This window comes from Tetrao urogallus (assembly GCF_951394365.1).
Source record: "Tetrao urogallus genome assembly, chromosome: 1".
NCBI classification, from domain to species: Eukaryota; Metazoa; Chordata; class Aves; order Galliformes; family Phasianidae; genus Tetrao; species Tetrao urogallus.
This window is the reverse complement of record NC_136813.1, coordinates 175,489,819-175,505,375: the sequence shown is the minus strand read 5'-3', so window position 1 is coordinate 175,505,375 and position 15,557 is coordinate 175,489,819.

Sequence of the window (15,557 nt, the reverse complement as noted above, 5' to 3'; positions counted from 1 at the left end):
GCTTGATTTCATAAAAACTTAAGCATTAATAACTTCAATGTCCCAGAAGCCAAAGAAGTGGCAGCTTTTTATCTTTCATCCTCCCCCGAAGAAAAGTATCAGCAAGTGTCCTATGAATATTCTGAAGGATGACTGCATTTCTGCATACAGAATTCATGATCAGCAATTACTTTGCTTTTCCTTGTTAATTAGCAGACACCTTTCTTCTCCAACATCCTGCAGGCCCGCAGGAATGAAGACCATGCATAGAAGTTTGAAGAATGCTGGACTATGACATCAGCTCCATTCTATACTGACGATATCACACCTTCAGCAAAAGGAGGCGATTCTTGTTAGCACTTTTCGGCCTTTCAGAACAACACAGATCAAACAGGGAAGTTTGCAGCTCCCTCCTCAGTGCTCCATCAGCTGCTTGGGCAGAGGCACAACCGGCACTGCCCCTCACCAGCAAGAGTGCACACAGACAGCTGTCTGTGCAGAATGCATACCAGGAGGCCAAAGTATTTTTTATTAAGACGCAAGAGAACTAAAGCCAACAGGAAAAGTACAACAGCGCACAGTTCTGATCACAAATTCCTGTCACAATTTCTGTCCCAGTTACCTTCCTCCTCTTCAAACCAATTGCCTCGAGTCCCCGCATCCCCTGCTCAAAGGGAAAGGGAATGCCGCTCTCAATGGACACTTTCATGCAGACGATTATAAAGAGAAAGACACAGGAATGCTCTTTAGTCCCAGACAATGAGGCCGGACAGGCAAACACCGCTTGCTGCATACGGGAAAGACACCACCCAGGGCAGAGCGGCGGGACAGCAGCACTGCCCTCAGGGGAACACAAAGAATTAGCGTCCGCGGCGGCTCGGCTCGGCTCGGGGAACGCAGCGCGGGCCGCAGGCCGCGCGCCTCCAGCATCCCGCCCGCCGTCCCGCCACAGCCGCAACTGCCCGGCCCTGCCCGCCCCACAGCCAACCCGCGCGGGGCTGCCCACGCCCACGATCCGCCCCCGCCGGCTCCTGCGCGAGCACTTCCTGCCCACGCCCAGGGAGCCCGCAGCGCGCACACACCCCTCCACCCGATGGTTCCTGCCCGGCCCCGGCGTTCCCCCCTCCCGGCCCCCGGGAGGATGGTTCCTGCCCGGGCCCATCATCTCAGCCCTTCCCAACAGTCGCCTCCCTCCCCTCCGCGAAAATACTCGGCCCACAATATGGCGGCTGACAAAACAGCTCCAGCGGCGCCTCCCCCAGAGCGCCGCGCTCCGCTTCCCCCCGCGCTGCCTCGCCCACGGCCGCTCGTCCTCCGCACCGTCCCCCTGCGCCGATCCCGGCCTCGCCGCCCGTCCTCCCTTTCCCCTCCCGCCTCCGGACCGACCGGCCGGCTCGGCCGCCACGCCGCCCGCCCGGCTTCACTCACGTTGTGGGAGCCGCGGAGCGCGGCTGACAGACCTCCCGCTCCGCCTCTGCGCCCGACGCTGCGGCCGGTCTAATGGCGTCGGTCCCGCCGGCGCTGCTGCCGCCTGCTCCCGCGTCCGGCGGTCGCGGGCGGGCGAGCGGGCGCTGAAGGGGCCGCGCTGCCCGCGGCGGCGGGTACCCGGCGCTGGGTACGGGGCTGCTGCTGCCGCCGGGCACAGCGCATTCGTGAGGCGCGGCGCAGGTCGCGGTCCGGCTGCGGGCTCGGCGCTCGGCTCCCCGGGCTCGGCAGCTCCCCTCCCCCCTCGGCACAAACAATGCGGCTTCACCACAGCGCTGCGCCGACGGGGGGGGGAGGGAGAGGGAAGGGACGTGAGGGCGCCAGGCACCGCCCAGCCCCGCCGCTGCCGCCGCCGCTGCTGCCACCAGGCGGGGCCTGTGCCGCCGCTCCCCCCGTCCCCGCCCCTCCATGGCGGAGCGCAGCGCGGGGCCTGGTGGAGGCATCGGGCGGCACGGGGCGGGAAGCGGCGGCGCTGCGCCTCAGGGGACGGGTCGGCGAGGCGCGGCCCGGAGCTGCGAGCAGCACTCGCGCTGGCGGTACCAGAGCGCCTCAGCGCGCGTTTAAGTACCTCAACGCAGGGGAATTTAAACGGCAGCAAACGGAGAAAAAAGGGAGAAGCAGGCAGAGGTCAGGGCTGCAAAACCAGGTCTCCGAGCTACGAGTAATCGGTATTTATTATTTCTTTGGGCAAAGTTCAAGCTAGAGCTTAGAAAATTCGTTTCAGTTTGCTCTCCCAGGGTCTCTGGGTCATACTCTTTTGGGTAACGATAACAACCTTACATTTTGGCCGAGCACAGTTGTGTCAGCTGTAACTCTCCCTGCAAAGGCTGCCCTTTCTTATTATGTATCGTTTTTAGGAAAGACATTATAGCCCTATTGGATATGTGAAGGATTTTCCTGTGGGCATAGATAGGACAGCTGCACCCACGCACTCAAAGAACCCCTTTTGAGCTAGCCAGACTAGGACCAGCACTTACGTTTCACAGAACAGGTCCTGTGTGCAGTAGGAATGAAAGCAGCAAAGAATGGGTACGGTCTTTGCTGCCCCTCTGTAGCGACCATCACTTCAGAACAACCTTCCAATTCTTTCTCACCCCGTTTCTACCACTGCTGTTTGCCTGCCCCCAGCAGCAGTCACTCTAACAGTAAATTTGTGCCTAAAAGATCAGAAATAGATACACCTATCATTACTTAGTTGTGGAAAGTCAATCAATATCCAGGGAGCTTAAGTCACTTATTTCAGAAAATTCTGTACAACAGGTAGCATCAGTAGCTTCCAACTCATTTTCCTTATCAGGCACCATCCACTGGGCTGATTTCTAGCAAAGCAGGAGCTTACAATAGCCAACATTTGAGTGTTGCACTCAACCTAGATAAAGTTTTTAGGATCAAACTGACTCAGCAATCTCAGTTTCTCAATTAAAAAAAATACATAAAGATTGGATAAACTGTATAGGTCATCTGGTTGTGTGCTGCTTTTAAGGAATTGCTCTCTGGTTTTATCACTTATATGACCAAGCATACCATCAGTCTCAGAAACTTTACAGCAGATCAGTTGAAATGAATGAAGTTGCACTGGAATTCAGCCTGCAATAGTAAATAGGAAGCAGCGCTCTAAATCGTGTATGTTAGTGCATGGTCTAGTTGTAAAAAATAACTAGAAATGATAAATACTGTCAAGAAGCTAATAATAAGTATAATAAAACTCCATCTATGATAGAAAACATGTTTTTTTCCATCTTTTAAGTGATAATCCATGTGTATCTGTCCTGCAGCTGTACAAATGCTTTACAACTGGAGACAAGCTTTCCACAGAGCTTGATGGCATCCATACTCTCCCCACGTCTGATGGATGCACAAGTCAGTCTGGCACTCTTCCAGCTTCTTTTTTCTGCCAGGTATATTACAGCATTCCATAGCTGCACAGCCCTTCAGTAAGACAGCGCTCCATATATGTATTTGTTCCATTTAACTATCTTTTTGCTGTCTGATCTTATGCTTTATTCTCCAGCATTCTATTTATGTGACTTTCTTGAGATTCATCTTCCAGCTCTCCCTGCCCTGTACATAGGGCATGTTTGGTAACTATGATGTGTCATGTCTGAGACTTCATGCTGATAAAACCAGGAAGCAGCACTTCCAAAATCATTTCATTATAGAAGCGATTCATTGATTGCCATAACCTATTGACCAAGGAGTTATACCACAGCCTGAATCGATCAGAATGATGTGTTACAGAGCCAGGACCCGATCTCCTATCTCCAGATCTGGAATGAGAGTCTTCTAATTTACTTTAGCATAATACAGAAAGGCCTCCAGGATCCTTAGATTCTCTGCAGTTTCAAAAGACTGCTGAACTTCATTTCCTGGTGCCTGTGCTGAAGATGGTGACTCCACTTCAAATTAATAACTTACAGGCAGGGTTCATCGCTGCTCTTGATACCCTCAATTATCCTCAGGAATGAGTGAGGTATAAGGACTTCTCCTACAGACCCCACCTAGGCTCTGACACAGAATGCACATAATCTTGATACACTGCTTCACAGCAACAGCACAAAGATCCTAACAGGCCTAACATGAACCACCTCTCACTGACGTTGTAGCCTACCAGATCAGGATCCTTAATGTTAAATACCAGTAGGTTAGCTCATTCTTTCAAAATGCAACAGTGCATGGTATTATCTGGTATATTTGACAAGACCTGAACACACACTTCCATAATCTCAAAGATTTGTTTCCTTGCCTGTTCCATCTCACTAGTGAGATGTAGCGCCTCAAAATAGTACTCATTCCATTTTTGGAAAAGGAGGCAACAACTCTAACGAGATGCCACATAATTTCAAGCAAAAAGAAAAAGTTCAGAGAGCAGCAAGACCCCTCAGTTTTGGTGGGTTTTTTTTGGCACTAGCTCAGTGAGTGTGTGGTTTTGATCCCACTTCATCACAATCTTCACACCCTTGCTTGGCAGCATCAAGTTTTGATTCAAGTTGCCAATACTGACTCACTCTGCAAGAAAGATCGTTATAGATGGGATATCTCCTGCTTACCAGCTTTCACCTGTGCTTGTTAACAAATTCTCAAGAGAAATACTTGAAAGGATGAAAGAATCACAAACATAAAGGCTGTTCATCCGCTTTGGCATCCTCTTCCCTTGCAGAATGAAGTTTTGAGACGTTGCTACACAGCTCAAGTATATCACCTGCAGAGTAACATCTTTGTTCCAGATTAAAAGAGACCAACTTGCTGCTGCACTTAAATTTTGGCAGTGCTACTATTCTTCACTGGTGGAACTCCACTCTATTCTCCTCTCCCTGTATGAAAAGCAGGCTGCCAAAATGAAAAGAAAGAGCCAGATCCCACTCCATACATTCTTTCGAACCTGCAAGAATCTTGAAATACAGGTTTTGGACTGCCATAACATACATTTGTGGGTCTTCATCCTATCATGACAATTCTGCCTAACCTTTCTAAGACTTGCAACAGCTCTGAACAATTCTGCAAACTAGATGATCCACATAAAGTTTCCAAAGCCTGGCTTCCCTACTATGTGGTTTACTTTTTCACACTCACCAATACATAATTAATATTCTCCCTGGAATACTGTCTAGTAATATACAACGTTACTATGGTTCCTCACATCCTGCAGGGACATCCTTTTCCATTTCACTTACCTCATCAGTTGTGCACTGACAAATTACTCAAGGAGCATGACTGTGCAGGGCCAGATGTTCTCAAGAGAAAGGTTGTTCCCAAACCTCATAAGCCAGGATAGCATGCACTGTGGATAGAATGCTCAACCCTACTGGGTTCAACACATTACAGCAACAAGCTGAGAAACCCACATTTGCCCTCAGTCTATGAAGTGGTATAGTTTCCCTGCATCTGTTAGCTGATCCTTGGGAACTACTTAACTGAAAGACAAATCCATGTACCCTATGTACCACTGATCCATCCACTAGATATCATCAATACTTTGGCAGAAAGACTTATTTTTGTACAAGATTGAGTGGGATTTATGGTCAAAAGCCCTAGCTGACAATTCCAAAATAAGAATGAAACTTTTTAGCTTTGAATATGGAAGAAAAGTCTTGAGCCTTTTTACCACTAGAGGATTAATGAATATCTTTGTTCTTTGGCTAAGCAGCAGCATGCCTTTTCCTTTTTAATTCTTCTGGACATGTTTTGACAAAGGGTTAAGATGAAATAATATAGGTGTTCATCTACATTCACTAACTTCTAAAGAAACAAAGTTTGTTTTGTTTCTTCTGGCCACACAAACGTTCTATATGCATCATCCTTCTCTTCCCTGTAAAGAAAGCGGTTCTTTATAAAATTGATAAGGTGACCCTTTATTTCTCCAGAATAGTTCAAGGTGATCCAAAACAACAGCCTTCTCTGAAATGAGTTTCAAAACAGACTGCACTCTCTGTCAGTGCCTCTTGCGGTACTGATAAAGACTGAGCCCTTTTATCATCTGAGTTCCACCAGAACTCAAGCTACATCACTGCTCGCTAATAGCTCTGTAACTTGCATCTACTAAGCAGTCCTGTGGAATGTTATCTATAGATAATACTGAAGACCATTTGACAGAGTGGTCTTTAAGCTGTACAGCTGCTATGCAAAGGCCCTTACCTTATTTCATTTAAGCATTTGGATGAACTACAGCTTGGAGTCACCTACAGCAAGAAGAGGTTTGTAGCCTGTCACTTGCAACCAGAACAATATGTTAAACAATTCTTGGAGAGGCAGAATTGACAGGGAAACCTAATTTCTTCCTTCTTTATCCTTCTTCTGTCTTGACTCCTTTAACACCACATACCTTTGAGATTTTGCAGTTATACAGATCTCTGCAAAATGTGCTCATAACATTTGTATGATGGAAGGAAGATGGGGCTTGAACTCCTGCAGACACTGCAAAGATGGGAAAAAAGAAAAAAAAACAGTATTAAGATATGTATATATATATATAAAATAATACATTTATATATATATATTTATATATATATATTAATATATTTTATATATATATGTATTAAAGCTTATACATGTTACACTTCAGAAAAAAATAAATCAGTAATTTATTTTCACAAAATGCTGCACCAAAAGCACAGGGCTAACCCATTTGCTTATCTGTAGGTTGTCTAAATAGCAGAACAGCAATGTGTTTAATGAAGAGGATACAACACCTGCATCCTTTGTGAATCAGGACTTATAACCACAGAACATGCATCCACCACATTGCTGAAATTTCAGGATTGTTTTGAGGTAAGATTGAGAAGCAGATCAGGGAGAAGAAAATCTGAAATCTATGTTGCTTTTTAAAGCTGATTATTTTAAAAAAATAAATGAAAACAAAACACAAAAATCCCAACCCTTTGAGTAAAATTCTTTGCACTCATTTATAATGATACTGTTATTTACAAAAGAGCAGACTGAGCCATATACAAGGAAATAATGTTACCCCATCTCTCATCATCGTCACTCCAGCATTAATTATTCAACTCCTGGTATTTAACATTTGGCACCTTCGATATATTCTGTACAGTAGCTTTACCTGCAAAAGTTTTTTGGGAAATTATCCTTGCCAAACGGTAACTGCCATCCTAATAATCCTTCATAAACAGGTGAATGATTTTCTCATTAGCCCCCTGAACTACCTCACTCCACAACCAGATGAGCACAATTTATGCAAATGTATATCAAAAAGCAGCCATAGAGACAAAAAAAAAAAAAAAAAAAAAAAGTGCTCTGCCAAAGAAGACTTGACACAATATATTTCTCATACCAATCATCATTTCTGATGCTTGTTCTCCTCATCAGGTTTGGGTTTTGGAAGATTTTTCATTTAGCATGAATTTGAATGAATTTAAGCAAGCACAGACCACGTAAACAGCATGACTACATACATATTCTTAATTTCTCACAACCCTTTTCTACTCCCTGTTCCTCTCCTGTATCCTGGATTCAGCCTTTATTCAAAGAAAGAAAGAAATCTTGCTCACTGCCTCCATCAAGTCTGATAACTCAGAAACTTAATTTAATACATCTCAGAGTTACTTTATTTCTAATTTCTTGCTGTCAGTATCAAAACTCTTAACATGTAACAAAGCACAAATTCTGAGCACTCTTCCAAGTTAGGTCACTCACAAAGGTAAACTACCAAGAAAGAATCCAGTGTTAATACTGAGTTAATACTGCAGCTCTTATATAATCAAATTAGAATTCAATCAGAAATGAGACAAATCCAGTCTTAATTAGTTTACTACCTCTTCCTCATTCATTCTGGAAGACAGACCTTGTCTGCACATGATTAAGATGATACGCAGTGGAAGAAGCGTTGCTGTGAATCCCTAGTCATTTACTTCTGAAGTAATCCCAAAATAGATGGGCTCATTCAGAATTAAAGCCCTGTCTTCTCACCTACGTGGGGAAGGGCTACAAAGCAAGGCAACATCAAAATTCAGGAAAGAAAAAATGAAATGAAAAAAGTCAGTCATGACTCAATACATGACATGCATGCAAACACAAACAAGAAAACCAGGAGTACCTCATTGCTTCAGGGAAAAAAAAAAAAAAAAAAAAAAAAAAAGAATCCAAAGAAAGATATGCCGTGTTCAGAGAAATTTGATACTTGTATGTATCAGATAACAAGTAAGAAGTATTGAGCAGGTTTTCTTTGCCTTGTCTCAGACCTGGCTACCTTGGCCAGTGCCTGATGCATCTCTCTATTATTCATAGATATCTTCCAAAATCACATATATACAAATCAGTATATATAGTATGGCTTCATATAAGAGAGAATCTTAAGATGCAAAAAACAAAAGAAAACAGAAAAAAAAAACCACCGACACACACACACACAAAAAAAAAAAAAAAAAAAAAAAAACCCACAACACAAAACCAAAAACCCATGCCACAAAAGTAGGGTCTTCAACTGGAATATTCCTGATGGATGCATTCCAGCATCATCCTCACCCCACACAAAGGCCAAGCACAAATAGGTCCTCTGAATATCGTGTCATAGTACAACTCCTTGCCAAAATTACACACTTACACTGCTGATGTGCCATTAATACAAGATGATATAGAGATTAGCCAGATGTTTATAACAAATTAGGTAATTAACAGGAAAGCACAAAGGCATCATGGTTTTGACAGTGCATATTGCTTTAAGCTGCACACAACCACTGTGTGATCGTTCACTCTTTCTTTTCTGATCATCCAGCTTGACAGCTTGGATATGACAAGTATAGCCAAGCGCCTACTGAAGTTTATGGAGTAGTACATATGCTAAATATATAAGCACTCTCTTATTTTTAAGTGTTCTTAGAAACCATAGCCCTGCAATACTAAATTGGACTTCTGAATTTAGTACTACTGATCTTTATCTTCAGGTTTTGAGTCACCACTGTCTACACAGAGTCCTGGAAGAGGATGTAGTCTATACAAGCAAAAAAAAAAAAAATTTTTTTTTAAAAAAAGCTTGCTTTATTTAATATATTATCTCACTGCATACAAGAGGCAGTAATTATTTGTGCTCAAGTGTGTGAAGAATTGTGATTTAATATGGTTTTTGTCTTAATGATTTCACATGGAAAATGCAATGTAAGTTGTTTATGATGAAATTAAAGGCTTGAGTGATTTGGATATTAAATAAGCTTATCAGAGCAATTTTAGAGATAAATTCTGCTAAAACAAGGTAACACCAGCAAAATGCTTACTGCTCCCAACACTGGCATAACATTGTGCTGGCATATTGGTAGTGCCTCCAGTAGTAAACAAATTCAGGAAGACAGAACTACATCAATTTATCATTGCACTATCAATGTTATCACTACCATGGATGAAAAACTCAAGAGTAGCTCAGTGGCTGGAGAGACTCTGGAACCACAGAACACAAAGCTCTGTTTGCAGCAACTGAATCTCTACAATCATCTCATAACTTCTAACAGGATATTGACAGAGAAACAGATACATTTAAGGAATATTCATGTTCTGTCACAGTAGAAGAGGACATTAAGCTGTCGTGTAGTTGCCAAACAGTTTTAGGCTTTTATTATGGCCTCCCTGATATCGACAATGACAGTTACTTACTGTTACTGCAGTGACATTTCCTTGTTTTCTGAACCTGTAACACCCATCCTCTGGAGAATCCACACAATTTCTTTGGGAGCATGATCTCTGATTCACAACATTCCACAAAACACAACAGGGAGCTAGGTATTCTGCAGTTTACTCCACGGACTGAGAAATGAATTTCAGATATTCATTTAATATCAGATCACTTTTAATTCATGTTGGGTTAAGTTAGAAGTGCAAATAAAGGCATTTATTCACAAAACCTGAAACAGAAAATTTTATAAAATAGAGGTGGGAAAATACTTTGAGGTTAAATAAGAATTTTAGTTACTTACTGTCAAGATGCCTTGCACAGACTTTTATAATATCCACCTTGTTAACGGATTACCCTTTTTTTTTTCCCCTGCATATTTACACCTCACTGAATGCTTTGTGGAGAATCTGCAGCCTCAGACTAGCATTTGAGCACTGCTGCAACACCCACCACAAGCAGGCAGTCTGGAGCCTGCCCCAGGAACTGCAGTCGCTTTCTTTCTTTGCAGTCATGTCATTAGATCACCATCATCTCTTTGTTTTATTCTTCACATTAATTTATAGCTTGTGAAGAATTTCTCTGGTACCAGTTCACTCACATTGTTGAGACTGACTTTTGTTAAACTTCTGGTGTATTTTTGTAAAACAGAGAAAAGTTGCATCCGTTTCACCCAAACAATATATGATATACATCTACACACTGACTGGTTATCAGTAACTTAGGATTTAAAGAAATTATCAACTTTCATGAATTTCAACTTCCATTAACTCTTACTGACATTTTCATAACAGGTTGTATGAAAAAAATGAAGAGGTTCAGAAAAATGCTGATAGAAGCAGCGGAAAGAGCACAACAGGGGCTTCCTGTCTAAGTTTACTGTACATTTTTATTCTTCAATTATAAATTGTAAACTCTTGAAAGTTAAAGCCACTACAAAAATAAAGTAATGCTGTCACATATTCATATGCCTTCCACGGCACGCTAAGAGCCCCCACAAAATTCCAAGTATAATTCAACGTTGCTACAGTTTTATTTCATTAAGAGGTGTTTTTTGAGGAGATATATTTCTATTTCGTAATACTGCGTGCTAAATAATCACCACATTATCAGTTCACATATCAGTAGTAACAGTATTTTTAGCTAAGTTCCCATATCTTTCACTGAGTCCATCTGATCAATCTGGCCAAGACAAAATTCTGCACTTAGCTGTTGCCATATTAATGCATTGTTGTAACACAGAAAACAAGTAACTTTGCCTTAAATCACTTTGGCCTGAATATTCTACATTAGCAGTTCAGCTGTACTGGTAAAAACATGCTGTCAGTTGTAAGTAGAAGGACATGCACTCTTAATACTTACTTTGTTGCAAGTCTGAGCAGCACGAATGAAAAAGACTTTGCACGAGATCTCCACAGGAAGCATCAACTGAAACAGAATCATCCTTTAGATACACAAATACTATAAAAGTATAGCATATACAGTGACATAGAAAATATGTTCTAGAGCTCCACTAATCCAAATCAAAAGGGATGAGCTGTTTTTGTTTTCCTCCAGATATTGATCTATGCCCAATAAAACATTTCTGACTACATTTGTTCAATTAAAAAAAAAAAAAAAAAAAAAACCAACAAAAAACAAAAAACAGCTAAAGACTGATAAGACAGATAAAGACAGCTCAGATCAAGAAACATGTACTTGCATAAACACACTGGCTGGAAAGATGTAGATTCTTTCTCTAAGCATTGTCTTAATTTAGTTTTAAAGAGCAGCATCTTACCATTACTGTTACTACTGCTTTTCTCCTGCCTGTATTGCAATCAACGACACTGAAGTCAAAGCAGTAGCCATCTACGACTGCCAACCTGGAATTCGACAACAAATGCTCAAGCTTCACCGCATCACATCTTCATCCATCTCTATAGAATAACACGCGTTAGAAAACAGCACATCACCACACATCGCTCCCACCCTGACAGAGAAGCACAGCTCACCCAATGCCCTCACGGCCTGAGCAGCTCTCCTCGGGCAGGAGGACAGCGGCAGGGCGTTACCCAGGAGAACGCCCAGATGGCAAGCACGTAGAGTACCGCTGCTCAGCTGGAATAGACATAGCGCACAGCCCTGACCCGGAGCAGCTCTCCCCGTGCTACGGGGTGATCCCATCCAAACGTCGTGAGGCGCCCTAAAGCAGGTAGCGGGCAGCAGGCAGAGCTACACACAGCTACGCAGAGCCAAACGCTCGAAGGCTATTAGACCACAAGTACGCGATCTTAATAAACAAACATACACAACAGCCATCGAATCCCCCGATACAGGAGAGAACGCCGCTCAGGTCAGCGGCGCCCACCCGCTAGGCGTGCTGCGGAGCCGCCCACCCGGCCGGGCCTGCAGCGGTTCCGAGTCCCGCCGCGGCCACCGCCGACCGAGCTGCGAAGCTCCGGCTGCCTCAGCCGGGAGCTGGGACGAGCCGCAGCCCCGGCAACTCTCGTCCGGCCCCGATCCCGAGACACCTTTAGAGCCACAACCACCCCTAGGGACCCAGAGAAGAAGGCCGCATCCCGCTGCCCGAATCCCAATGGTGTAGTCGCCCACCGCGGCCCCGGGGGCGGCCATTTTGCGGCCCGGCGGATGACATGTTGTGCGTCGTGCGTGCCGCCGCTCGACGGTTGCGGGGCCGCCCCCCGCGCCCGGCGCCTGCGCAGCGCGCCCTGTGGCGGCCGAGCCGGGGCAGCCTGCTCAGCGCCGCGGCGGCGGCGGCGGCGGCTGGAGACAAAGCGCCCAGCTAATGAATGGGACGGGCCCGCCCGGCCCTTCCTTTTAACTCCTTCGGGCCCGGCCGGGCGGCGGCGGCAGCGGCGACCTCCGGCTTTCCCTGCGGCAGCCGCCCGGGGAGGTGAGTGGCCCCGTTCCGGCACCGGGAAGGGGCCGGGCAGGGCAGGGCGCTCCGGCTCTCCCCGCCCCGCCGCCCGCCGCCGCCCGCTCTGTGCCTCCGCGGCGCCGGTGCCTCCGGGCCGCGGCCCCGCGCCCCGGGCCCGATAGCGCCCCGTCCCGCTCGGGAGCGCCCGCGGGACAGCGGCGGCAGGTCGGGCAGGGGGCGTGCGGCGGGCAGGAAGCGGGGAGTAGGCCGGCGGTGCGGGCTCCATTGTCTGCGGGGCCCTGGGAGGGGGCTCCGGCGGGCCGGGCTGCGGAGGGGGGCGTCGCTCCCCGGGGAGCCGCAGGGCCGTGCCGCCCCCCCGGCCGACCCGGGGTCCCCGCGGGGCCGTCGGGCTTTGTGCGGGCCTGCCGGGTCGGAGGCATCCCTCCCACCTGGCCCGGCCCTGCGGGAGGCCGCGGGAGCCGGGCCCCGGTGGGGATGGGAGGCGCCGGGACCATGTGGCCGTCGTCGGCCCCGTCCCAGATGGCCCCCGGGGCGGGGGCAGCCCCTGCGGGAGCGCGGAGTGGGGCCCGGGCTGCGCGGAGGGGCCAGGAGGGCCGGGTGGTCCTGAAAGCGTTTCTCCGGTACACGAGGGGACGGGGGAGGTGACCTCAGCCGCGGCGCATCTCTTCCTGCGCCGTGCGGGGCTCCCAGCCCCGTCCTCCTTAGGCAGAGCCGCTGTTGGTACGCGTGGAGAAAGTGCGCGGCTCTACTTGAACGCTCGCTCTTCTCATTCTCACTTCGGACTCCGTGGTTTCGCTTAAAGATGTCTTCTGTAACTTCCAGGTCTGCGCCGAGGCAGTGCTGACAGCAGCCGCCGGCTGTATTGCAGTGCTCACGGAGTTTGGAGGGTGTCGTGTGTGCCTGTGCTGCACATGCACTCTGCTATAAGTGTGGAAGAGTTTCTTAATGCTAGGGAAGTCACAGCATTCAGAGAACCCATTTTGCTTTAGTGATGCTCAATACGTTACTGTGAGGTTCAGCAGTGTTTGGCTCTCCCTGTTCTTCCTCGGTGCTCTGTGTCAGAGACTGCTTTGCTGTGTTTCGGAGGTATCTCTGGGAGATGTCAGAAATTCAGCATGAGCTGTCACACTGCAACTGTCAACCCAAGCAGAGGCAGGTTTCTGAGCCCCCATAACACAAGCAGGCTTCTCAGGCCGTGCTTTCCATATGGCCCATCGTGCACTTGTGAGTTTTGCTTTTTAAGAGAGAGAACATGGTTATTTTCCTTTACAGGGTTTTTCAAGAATTTGGTGTCTGCCTTAAAACAAGCCAGGTATCCTCAGGATGGTGTTTGTGGGGTGCATGCTGGGGGCAGCAGAGCACCCAATATGTCACTGACTGTCCCCAGGACACCAGGCTGCTGTTGGAAGGCTCATACAGGTACTGAGTGGGGGCTTTCTGGTTATTATGTGCTATGAAATTTAGTCTGAGGGGAAAAAAAGAATACATTGCTAGCAAAAGCAGCAGGACTTCTTTGTGGACTCCTGGAAATGCTGGTATTGTCTGCTGGGGACAGGATGGACTGGGACTTGAGGTACAGCATGCTCTTGTGTGTGGATGTCTCTGTCCTTTCAGATTTAGCCGTCTGCATCTTCCTAACAAGTGCTGAGGGATTGATAGTGTAGAAGTTCTCTGGAGTTAAAAAATTGATAGAGAATAAGAAAAACAAAAGTAAATGGAATAGCTCGACTGCACCTCTCAGAGAAGTGTGTTCCCTACGCATTTGTGCTTTTTGACAACTGTAACACGTTTGCTGGTACACTGTATGAAGCGCAATTGTTATAGGTTCCACTGTCAAGGTGGAAGTCAGCCTGCAGCAGTGGAGGGCTGAGCAGGTACTGGCTGAGCTTAGGGGCAGTGCTGTGCTCTTGATACCCAGTGTGTGCAGCCTCTGCTTCTGTTTTGCTGTTTTGACTCTTCTTAATTGAGCCTGCACTGATTGCTAACATTCTGAGCAAGCATCGTGTTTGCAGAAGGGCTCGTGTTGTGGGATTGTGGTGGAGTGCAGAATGGGTCTAAGTGCGTGTGGTATATCATCAAGGCTTATCACTTGGAAATAAGAAAGCAACTGATCTCCACAGGTGTTCATTTGAAATTGTCTCCATCTTAGCTTTATGCATTACATGGAGTAAATGATACCATCCTGTCTATCACTGATTCTTAAGAACAAGGTGTTACCAGAGGTAGTCCAGACAAAATCCTGGGTCATTAAGAATAACTGCTGCTTTATATGGCTTTTGAGTGTGCTGTATCTCTTGTTTTCCTATTCTTTTTCTTGGAAGCTGTTTTATTCTAATTTTCCACAACCCTAACCATGGTAAATTCTGCGAGATTTCTTTGTGGCTCTGAGAAAGTTTAAATCAAGAATTAACGTGGATGTTTTGGGTCATATCCCCCAACACTTTGCCGTGTTTTACTACTCTGACATGGAGTCTTCATCAGAGCAGATTTTCTAAGTCCTGTTTTCTGTAGCTTGCTTTTAATTTGCACAAGTTCTCAACTTCAATGAAGGGCTTGCTGGTGTAATGTGCAATTAAAATAATATGCTTTATGCAGATAGGTAAGATTACATATGCACATTAGCTTATTTTCAGACAGAAAACACTCTTATTCATAGTTTAGATGGGGTTTTGCACAGTGTGGGCCATAGTGTTCATAATGTGTAATTCATCATCAAGTTTGAACACTTATTTTTTTTCTTAAATACGGATAGTTTGCTATTTTTATTAATATCAGCATAAATGAATGTGATTTGCTAGTATTTTCTATTCTGGCATACACTTTTCAAATGGGCTTCACAAAAAGGTGCTCTCTTGCATCTGGCAAGTGGACACTGTTCTGTTCAGCTCTGTCTACTCACTCTGTATTTGCTGCAAGCATCATCAATAACTGCGAGAACTGTGTTCTGAACTGTGAGATTGTTTAATTTCAACCAATTATTGAAAAAATGGAGTCGTTCTCATAACCTGAAGATAGCTTTTATGTGAAATGTGGAGTGTAAAGCACACACAAGAAGAACTGAAGCTTTTATCATTTTTTTTCAAAGCATAGAAACTGCTATGC